Genomic DNA, 10,490 nt, shown 5'->3' with positions numbered 1-10,490 from the left:
AGACTAGTGGCCACATTGCAACTTGATCGATAGCATTCGATCTGCACTAAGGACTTGACACGCATGATATTGATCACCATCCAGTGATCAATCAATTGTGAAAAACTAATTATAAGGTAGATGGTGTTCATAACAGTTGGAGTAAAATTGGAAACTAAGAAATACTCTTCAGGAATTACACACTTTCAGCACAGTCAACAATGGATCAGAAGATAGCAAGGATTTTTAATTACAGTCGATTTGGGACATGATTGGACGATCGGCAATTGTTTCACTTCAGACATGACTGAACTTTATCAGTAATGAATTATAGCAATAACTAATCAATGTATACATTATTATCTACTGGTTAGAATATTATTTTTATCTACGCTAAATGAATAGCAACTATTTACAGGAAGCTCTGTGGTCAATTTTCTCAGGATCCTTTCATCAAGGAGTGACAAGTCACACTGAATCTAGCCCCAGGGATTCTTAAATTTGGCATTCAGTCATTTAACATCAAATATATCGACCATGATATCGAATTACTTAAACTGATCTCCAATTAATCTATAATATCTAATTAGTAACAAATACTAGACAAATAGGAAATTGGTAACTATGTTAGTTATTGATCAGTGTAATGTATAATCTGTTTTAATAATTTAATCAAGTTATTTTTAGTAATGGGGTAGAAATTAATCTGATTAAAACAAAGAAATGATTTTATAGAGTTGAAATCATGAGTCAATTGAAGGTAGGACACAATGGAAAACCTGGAAGAGAAGCGGGATCGTTGATGCGCACTTCTGAGGAGTCCCACAACAGGACGAAACGGACGTCCAGTGCTTCCAAGTTTTCCATGGTGGTCTAGCTTCAACTGACTCATGATTTCAACTATATAAAATTATTAAAATCTCCACAAAACTCCCTTCTGATATAGAAATGATAATCTATTCAGCATGTAAATATTGAACATGTTTTATTGGATTATGTTAAACAATAGAAACTTTGAAAATAACCATGGTATATTTTTCCCCAAAACCATGAGTTATCTTGTTGTCACTTACATACTTAGGCCTGTTACCTCCAAGAGGAGCATAGGCCGTCGACCAACCCACTCTGTCCTGAGCCTTCCTTCCTAGTTCTATCCAATTTTAGTTCATTCTTCTCATATCCGTTTCCGTTTCTCGACGTAATGTGTTCTTTGGTCTTTCTCTTCTCCTTTGGCCTTCAGAATTCCATGTGAGGGCTTTTCTTGAGACTCAGTTGGTTATCTTGTCGTACAATAGTGAATGTAGGTCATTTATTTTCAAGATTTCCACACATGAAATGATTGACAACTTATTATTAATTGAATTCATGAGTCAATTAAAGCTGGACCACCATGGAAAACCTGGAAGCATTGGATGGCTGTTTCGCCCTTGTGTAGGACTCCTCAGCAAATAAACTTGTTTAAGGTTCTATTGATTGGAAATAAATAACAAGGAATCAAGACAAATGTTTGTATGTTAATTCACTTGGTATTGTTTGTCTGTATCTTCCTATTATTGTTTAGGATTGCGTTTGATTAGTCTTTTATTGGCATACGTGCACCCTGTGCGAATTGCCTCAATATTTCCTTCAGTCACAAGCATTATAAACAAAGATTGATAGTGGCTAGAAGTAGAATCTAGGATGTGCGTTTTGTCCTATATGGGACTCGTCAGTTGGATGTACCTGCATCCCGGAGTTGATGTCCACTCCAGGACAAAAAGAAGAAAGATAATAGTCTGACAGAAGATGGAATTTTGTATGGTTTCAATTTACTAAAAACTTAGAACGATTTCCTCCTAAATGTTTCATTTATGATTAATAGAAAGTTATGATTAAATTTTGTTTGATACTTATAGAAACTTTCAAGTCAAGTACATTTTCCATTTATTAGGGAATTGACGATATTCATTAGGTAATCTTAGACGTAGATCTTGTGTTAGTTTGTACTTACTAAAAAAAGCATGTCTGTAATCTTAAAGCAACTTTATCCAACTTCACAGTTTGAAGCAGTAGCGCTGAACTATTAAGGAGACATATGAACTTTTGTAGGGCTGAAATATCTACAGTCGATTGATTACTGAGTAGTGACCATTGGCATGATCGTCTATTCCTTTAGTGTTAATCCATATCAAAGAGATAAATACTTAAGAATCGGCTATTCTTTATCATTTAAAACAAATATGGAAATTTTCATAGTTGAAAGCATGAGCCAATTAAAACTAGACCACCATGGAAAACCTGGAAGCACTGGACAACCGTTTTGTCCTATTGTGGGACTCCTCCGCAGTGCGCAGGACGAAACGGCCGTCCAGTTTTTCCAGGTTTTCCTTGGTGGTCTAGCTTCAATTGACTCATGCTTTCAACTATGAAAATACTAAATCTCCACACAAAAAAAACTTTCCAAATATGAAAATATTTAATGATTGTCCTAAGAAAGTTACTATCTATTTCGTTTCTTAATTCATAAGAAGTGTTTGATTCATGAATCGACTAATCGGAATTCATGCGAATCTCTACTAGTCTTTATTGTTTCCTTTAGACAAATGTCAAGGATGGCGTTTTTCCAAAAATTTGGTTAATTTCCACTAACTACTTATCTCAGTAATGATCGTATACTCGCTGATAATTATTTTCGATTTATGACTCTTTAAGTTCTAGTTAAAAGTTTGAATCTGTCGTGTTTATCAAGTTGAGATTTAATCAATTTCTTTACTTTGACACTTAATGAGGATCAAGTTTTTCATCAGAAGTTTACTGAATATGAAACTGTAAACCTATGAGTTTCAACTCATTGAATTAATGGTGTAGTAATTGCTCTAACAATCAGAGATATTCATTTCTATTCCGTACACCGTACAGGTGGCCTGCCTAAACATCTGGGCTATCTGATCCTGACATTTAGATATTTCAACAACTTATCTAATTTTTTTTTATTTTAATAAATCATTATGGCTATTAATTGCACAACCTATTCAGGTGAGTTTCTGAAAAGTGTACAACCTTTCGTTGTACAAGTTACAAAAGGCCTAATTAGATATATCGTGGTTGCTGGCAATATGAAGCGAACAGAATGTACATTATTCATATGTCGATTGATATAACTGGCGATCACTCAATATTTATCGTCAGGATCGACCAAGAAGTAAGAAACAGGAACTTGTTGAAATACTTTGTTCTGAAAGTTCTATATTATACTAAAACTATAATATTGAATAAAGCTAATAACAATAATAATTCAGTTTTACCTATTTATTGAATATGAGTTCTGAACTAGGAACAAGCATTTATTCAATACTTCTCAATGCTTAACTATTTTTGATAAATTATAAGTAGGAAACGCTATAATCTAAATTTTTTAATACACATTTCATTATCCATTGAATAATTTCATACTCATGTTCATTGTTAGATGAAATGAATTCACTCATTGTTATAACTTGTGGCCTATGTGTCCTGTTAATGTATTACATGATGATCCCCGCCAATCAGAGAGGAGTGAATTATCGATCAGAGCAATGATACACAAAACCCATAAGAGAAGTCTAGAGTACTTATCGGTCCTGCTTCCCGCCTAGCTCAGCCAGTTAAGTCCAGAACACCAATAACAGCCTCTGCAATATGAATCATTATATTTCAAATATACTGGGTTTATATACCAATCAGACAGACCACATCGTATCATAAAATAGAAAACAATATTTGTACAAGATTTAGCCAAATGTGGCTATGAACAAGAGAGGTAGTGTAGTGTGGTCTACTTATATCCACATAAGTAGTATATGGTGATGATCAGACATAGAATGTATTTCGGCAGAAGACCGATAACGAAAGAACAGGAACGAAGTAAATTGGTATGAAATTGCATGAACAATTAATTTAGAGAAGATGAACTGATATTTGCAGAAGGATCAGTCAAGATTGAGACAATTGATTGATAGTTTGCAAATGAACTATTTACTGTATGGTTATCAGAATTTAGTGAGATAGTCTGTAACTTATGTTTAAGTACATTCGATTGTCCCCACTCGTGTTCTTGTTCACTACGGCAGTAATTGATCGACAGGGTTTAACTCAAGAATGGTAAATCGTATAATAATAGTTCATAGGTCAAAATAAAGCTTATAATAAGAGGAACATGAATATGCATAGTTTAGTTACTTAACAATTATACAATAGATCATAGGGGGTTTTGTGGAGATTTAGTATTTTCATAGTTGAAATCATGAGTCAGTTGAAGCTAGACCACCATGGGAAGCCTGGAAGCACTGGATGGCCGTTTCGTCATATTACGGGACTCCTCAGCAGTGCGCATCCACGATCCCGCACCCGCGAGATTCGAACCCAGGACCAACCAGTCTCGAGCCAGAGCCCTTAACTGATAGACCGCTGGTCTATTATACAATAAAAATATACCCATCATATTTGTCCATAAATAGTCCTCAAAGTTATCATTCATAATTTTGTTCGGGATATAACATTCATTAATCCGAATTTACAAGTGTTTTTATCTCAACTCATATTGTTTCTACATATTGCCATCATTGAACAGATTGAAACATTCTCTATTTTCTATCTTCTTTTCAGCTTTCTTTTATTCTTAAGCATATGACCTAATTACGTCATTATTATTATTAGTAGTAGTAGTAGTATTAGTAATAGTAGTAGTAGTATCAGTAGTATTAGAAGTAGTATTAAGGGGTATTAAGATAGATAAAATGATTCTCATTAATTTATTCATAAGTAATATACAAACGTATTAGGACATAAACGAATCTTCTAATAATCAATGATACAATAACTTTTTAATCATTTGAAAAATAAAAGAAGAAAGGAGACATTTTTTTATCACAAGGGGGTTTTTGTGGAGAATTAGTAATTTTTTTTATATAATTAAGGTCATGAGTCAATTGGAGCTAGACCACCGTGAAAAACATGGAAGCACTGGACGACCGTTTCGACCTATTGTGGGACTTCTCAGCAGTGCGCACTCACGACCCCGCCTCACAGGACTCGAACATATGACCTACCAGTCTCGCACCAGAGCGCTTAACCTCTAGACCACTGGGCTGGCCGGCATCCAGCGATGTTAATGTCTAACCTCAACCAATCCACGAAATTTCGTGACCAACTTCTATTGTACTGAGGTAGATACCTGTCTCTACCTGACATGGATTAGATCCACTGGCTACGATTTCTCACTGGAACTCCAGGAATTACCTCACGGAGCCAGCTACTAGTGAGTATATTTTTTAAAATCCAGTTTAGTACCATAACTTCATTACTCAATCATCTTGATAACTGTTATTACATACAAATCCTTAAAGATGTTTGAAATGAGGAGGTTATAAGGAGTGACAAACGACAGTTTATTAGAGGATATAACATAGACAATAAATTTTCATATAGTTGAAATCATTAGTCAGTTGAAGCTAGACCACCATAGAAAGCCTGGAAGCACTGTTTGACGGTCGTTTCGTCCTAATGTGGGACTCCTCGGCAGTGCGCATCCACGATCACGCCTCGCTATATTCGAACCCAGGACCTACCAGTCTCGCGCCAGAACACTCCACAAAACCCCTTCTGATTACAGACAATAAAGTTATAAGGACATTGAGAGGATTTGAAATAAAAAGGTAAATATGTGTATGCGAACGAATACAGAGGTGGGTTTATAGTCGAATCGAATCAAGGCACAGTTAGGCAACGTAAAGACTAATAATAGGATTCGAATATATATATATATAGATGGGAAAGAGAATAATTTATAGAGTGATATTTAAGATATTAACATTTTAGATAAAGAGAGATACATATGCATAGGCTATCATATGATCAAACGTAAACATTTATACAGATATGATAGTGATTATAACAGTACAAAGAAATATGCCAACTGTTACTGTTCGAATAAAATTGTCTTTTATGTAAGTTAATAAAAAGGCTTAACCAAAATTAACCATAATTGAAATTGATTGTAGGATAGTTGTTATACCATGGTGGTTGGAGGTGGTCAACAGGAAACCCTGCATCCGGGTTTCGTGCTACTTTGCACTCGTCAGCAAGGTGGACCTGTAATCTTGAGGGAACTGGTGCTCCCTAACGGATTCGATCCCGTGTCACTCAGCTTCACAGTTAGAGACGTTACCTGTTGACCACCTCCAACCACCATCTTATCTCAATATACAGTGCACGCAGTGTCGAGCCACCTAGACTAGTGGCCACATCGCAACTTGATCGATAGCATTCGATCAGCACTAAGAAGGACTTGACACGCATGAGATTGATCACCACCCAGTGATCAATCAATTGTGAGTTGTTATACCAGTTTATCATTGTATACATATAGATTGAGATTAAGGATAGGATGATGTTGTTTCTAATAATAACATCAACTCTGAGATGCAGGTACATCCAGCTTATAAGCCCCAAATGGGACGAAACGCACGTCCTGAATTCCACTACTAGCCCATACCCATCTTTACTTATCATCCATATAATAGTTTTAGATAATGGTCAGTACCGGGATCAGAAATGTACGTTTCTTTCCATCCTAGATTCGTCAGTTGGAAGTACCTTCGTTCTGCTATTGATATTCACATTGAGACTTAAACTAATCATCTATTTCTTCAAATCTCACTATTGTATTTGCTGACCGACTAATTAACGATATTCACCAACTAATAATCTAAAGGAATATTAACGTTTGGTTTTCCACCATAGATGATTTCGATAACAAGGACTCCTGAGTTATCACAGACTAACACAGTGGTCAATGGTCAACTACCCCAGTGCTGCATTATAGAGATAAAATCTGACAGATTTCTGCTGTTAACCAAAACCAACAAGTAAGTCTGCAAATACACATGAATATCAAATATCTTCTAAGTTAGCTAACCAAGTGTTATATCTAGGGCTTTGGTTCTTGCTATGCTGCATACTACTAGACTACTTGAACGATAGAACCCGCAACGTCGCAAAGAGAGAAGACAAAGACTAGTAAGTAAGAAGTTTATTCCCCAAATCAGTGTCAAAATATAGTACAGAAATCTCGTGTATTTATAGTTTTTTGGCTGAATGCAAATTATCATTTCGGTCAACCAATAGGCACATAGGGGTCATTCTTATCCATCCAATGGGGAAGCTACACGTCGACATTCTAGAACATCCCCCTAGAAGTGATTGGATGGAATGTCTGTGGCTCCTCCTGGGCTTCTTAAGGCTTCCTAGAGTCTGCCGACGAGCCATCTTTACAATCTTGTATAAATGTTATTTCACATTTTATAGTACGTTGCTGTCTCTTTGGTTGATATATAAACCCAGTATTTCTGAAATAAATGATTCGCATAGTAGAAGCTGTTATCGGTGTTCTGGACTCAACTGGAGTGGCTAGGCGAACAAAGGACCAATAAGAATGCTAGGCCGCTCATATCGGTCAAACGTCATTGGTTTGGCACAGTGCTAAGATTGGATAAGTCGTATTTCGATTGGTGAATAAATCACGTGATAAAAAGTTGGGCTTAAATTCACAACATCGCTCTTTTCATAATTCGTTATTCAGCAGTTCTATCTGTTCTTATTGCTAGGAAATTACTGAAAACTTTATCCTCAAGAAAATCATTTCACTCTATGATGTTTAAATAAATGCTACAGTGATAGAGTTATATATAATATACCCTTGTGGGCCAGGGTAATTTTGCACTGGTTTTCAGGAGAACCAGATACCATCCAGACTTTCACGTGACAACCCAAACAGTAAAGCTCGATCCCGTTTAGCAGGAGAGCTAGACACCGCCCTCTGGCTAAACTCGAGCAGTACAGCTCAATCCCACCCCATAGGAGAACCAGACACTATATGGGCTTCAACGCTACAATCCGATCAGTACAGCTCCATCCTGTGGCGCAACCACACAGGTACTAAGCACCCTGGTGGACCTGGAGTACCTAGCCTGTCGTATGCCCTGATGGTGTTCTCATGACTTTCGGGTTGCTTGATCTGCCAAGGGCGATGGGACAATGCATGACAGTATTGCTGTGTGCTAGGTTCAAAAAGAATTGTTTGCTATATGCATGCAAATCCGCCCCGTTATTATTCCTATTGTTCATTATACAGTGATAGAAAAACAGTAATTGCCAAATGAATTAAGCAATAAATAGTTTTAGTCAATTTTAGATTACACTTTATATTATCACATGATCTTTTGGCATAGATAATAGGTTATTTTTATTTAGACACCCGCTGACATAAGTTGACCTTGGTTTTACTTGTTAAACAAATTCTATACATTATGTAAAAATTCAATTACTAAAGTACTTATGTTTTTATTATTGTTCCCAGTAAATGCCATTGTGAAAGGGGACATAATAATGGCCAAATAATATATAATATAATACTGTAGTCCTAAACATCAATGGGAAGCAAAGATGGATAGTGGCTAGCAGTGGAATCCAGGACGCGCGTTTTGTCCCATTCTGGACTCGTCAGATGGATGTACCTGCATCTCTGAATGGATGTTCAATCTGGGACTCGAACCCAGTACCGTCCACTTCAAACGCCATCGCGTTATCCACTCAGCTACTGAGTCCTGATAGCCACTTGCTTGTGCAACGGGGTAAAGTTTAAATTCACTTAGTATTGCTTGTTTGAATCTCCCCATTGATGTTTAGGACTGCAACTGGTCACATTTGCCAATAAGAGACTGATCAGTTGCAATCCTAAACATCAATGAGAAGATTTAAACAAACAATACAAACATAAATTATAAAATCACCCCATTATACAAACTAGTGACTGTCTGGAATCAGTAGTTAGGTGGATAACGCGATGGTGTTTGGAGCTAACGGTACTGTGATTTGAGTCCTGAAGTAATCATCAACCCTAGGATGCGGGTACATACAGCTGACTAGTCCCAAACAAGACGAAACGTGCGTCTTGGATTCAACCATCCATCTTTGTTAAATAATATTTATTTATAGTTCAGTAAGTAAACTGACATACTTACTGTAATGAAAAACAAAAAATTACTTATGTAAATAAAATCACCAAGATGTTAGATGAAGTTTGGAAGGCTTTATATCATTATTGATAACAAGGGATTTAAACTTTGTAGGTTATTCTAATTGTAACTTATGACAGATCTTTGAAATCCGAACAATAGAAACTCATAAACTATACTTTGCATTTACGCAATTCAAAGTTATATTTACATAACCAAATCATTGATCAGACAATCGAATTACGTAATTTCCATTATAACTTATTGATCATTGAGTAATGATCAATCCCAAGTTTCCTTAGTTCTTTTAGACCTGATTAAAATCCTTTCGATCAAATTGGAATGTTGTCACTAGTCTAACGGACTAGACATCGCGTACATAATGTTGGGATACGAAATATTGTGTCTGGGTTTTGTTCTAGTTGGCCCTTATCGGTGAGGTATACATGTAATCTTTAAGGAACTGATACTCCTTGGCATATTCAAATCTAAATCATCCAGCTCTATAATATGAGCTATTCTTCTTGCTAGAAACTAGAGTTCAGAATCTTTTTATACATTAATTATCCAGATTATATTCTGGGTTTTATCTCTTTCCTCATTTATCTTGTATGAAACTAGGTTGTCCGATTGATAGATAATTGATCAGCAACTGGGCTAGGTGATTATGTTATCAGAAGTGAACAGTCTTCAATTAGAATGTGATTAAATTGATGTGCACGAGCAGTTGTCATTCATGGTCTTGAGGGAGCCAATCATCCACTTGTCAGTTGGATCTGTACAAATCAGTCTAAGCCCTTGAGATGGTATCAACTGATTCAAAGCATAAAATACAAAACAAGTATATTGTGATAACAAGTCACTTATGCTAATAATAATACTATCATCTAAACTACAGAGTTTGCGCCAATGACATAAAACTGGAGTGTGTGCTACTGATGTCGACAGAAATAAGTAGTATGTATCATCCATCAACAGTGAGTGTTCTCGCTCACTACATTTGATGTAACTGTCAAGCAGGAGGGGGGAAGGGTGCTGTTTTGCAGACCCCGTTGTGGACCTGGGGTTGAGCTGTTAGTTGGGGCTGTTTAGTGCTGGAAGGTAACGTCGAGTGGAATGTTTTGGTGGGGTGGTGTTAGCTGTAGCTGGTTCTATCGACAGAAGGGGAGGGTTGAACATGCACAGCTCAGCGGATATCGGATGTAGATGGCTCAGCAGGTTGCTGGAGTGCAGGTGTTGAAATACATCCGATTGTCCCCATTTGTGTTATCGTTCACTACAAAACCATGAATATGGAATAAATATGTAGATGATACTTTCGTTGTCATAAAAAAGATTCACTTAATATCTTTTTCTAAACTGATCAATACACTCTCATCTCACATTAAATTTACATACGAGAATGAAATCGAACACGGTGAGCGACCATTTTTAGATTGTTTAGTTAAAAGAAATCTAAGTGTAGCTCTATATCTAACC

General features: G+C 36.3%; 1 non-coding gene across 1 annotated transcript; it reads right to left on the bottom strand.

Moving 5' to 3' along the window:
• Positions 1-8,527: 8,527 nt before the first annotated feature.
• Smp_tRNA_02289_Pseudo_TTG.1.1 lies at positions 8,528-8,599 on the bottom strand. The gene has a single exon. It is a non-coding gene (tRNA).
• Positions 8,600-10,490: the final 1,891 nt, after the last annotated feature.

The sequence above is a fragment of the Schistosoma mansoni genome, chromosome 6, assembly GCF_000237925.1.
Source record: "Schistosoma mansoni strain Puerto Rico chromosome 6, complete genome".
Lineage (NCBI taxonomy): Eukaryota > Metazoa > Platyhelminthes > Trematoda > Strigeidida > Schistosomatidae > Schistosoma > Schistosoma mansoni.
This window is presented reverse-complemented; position numbering and strand designations above follow the sequence as displayed.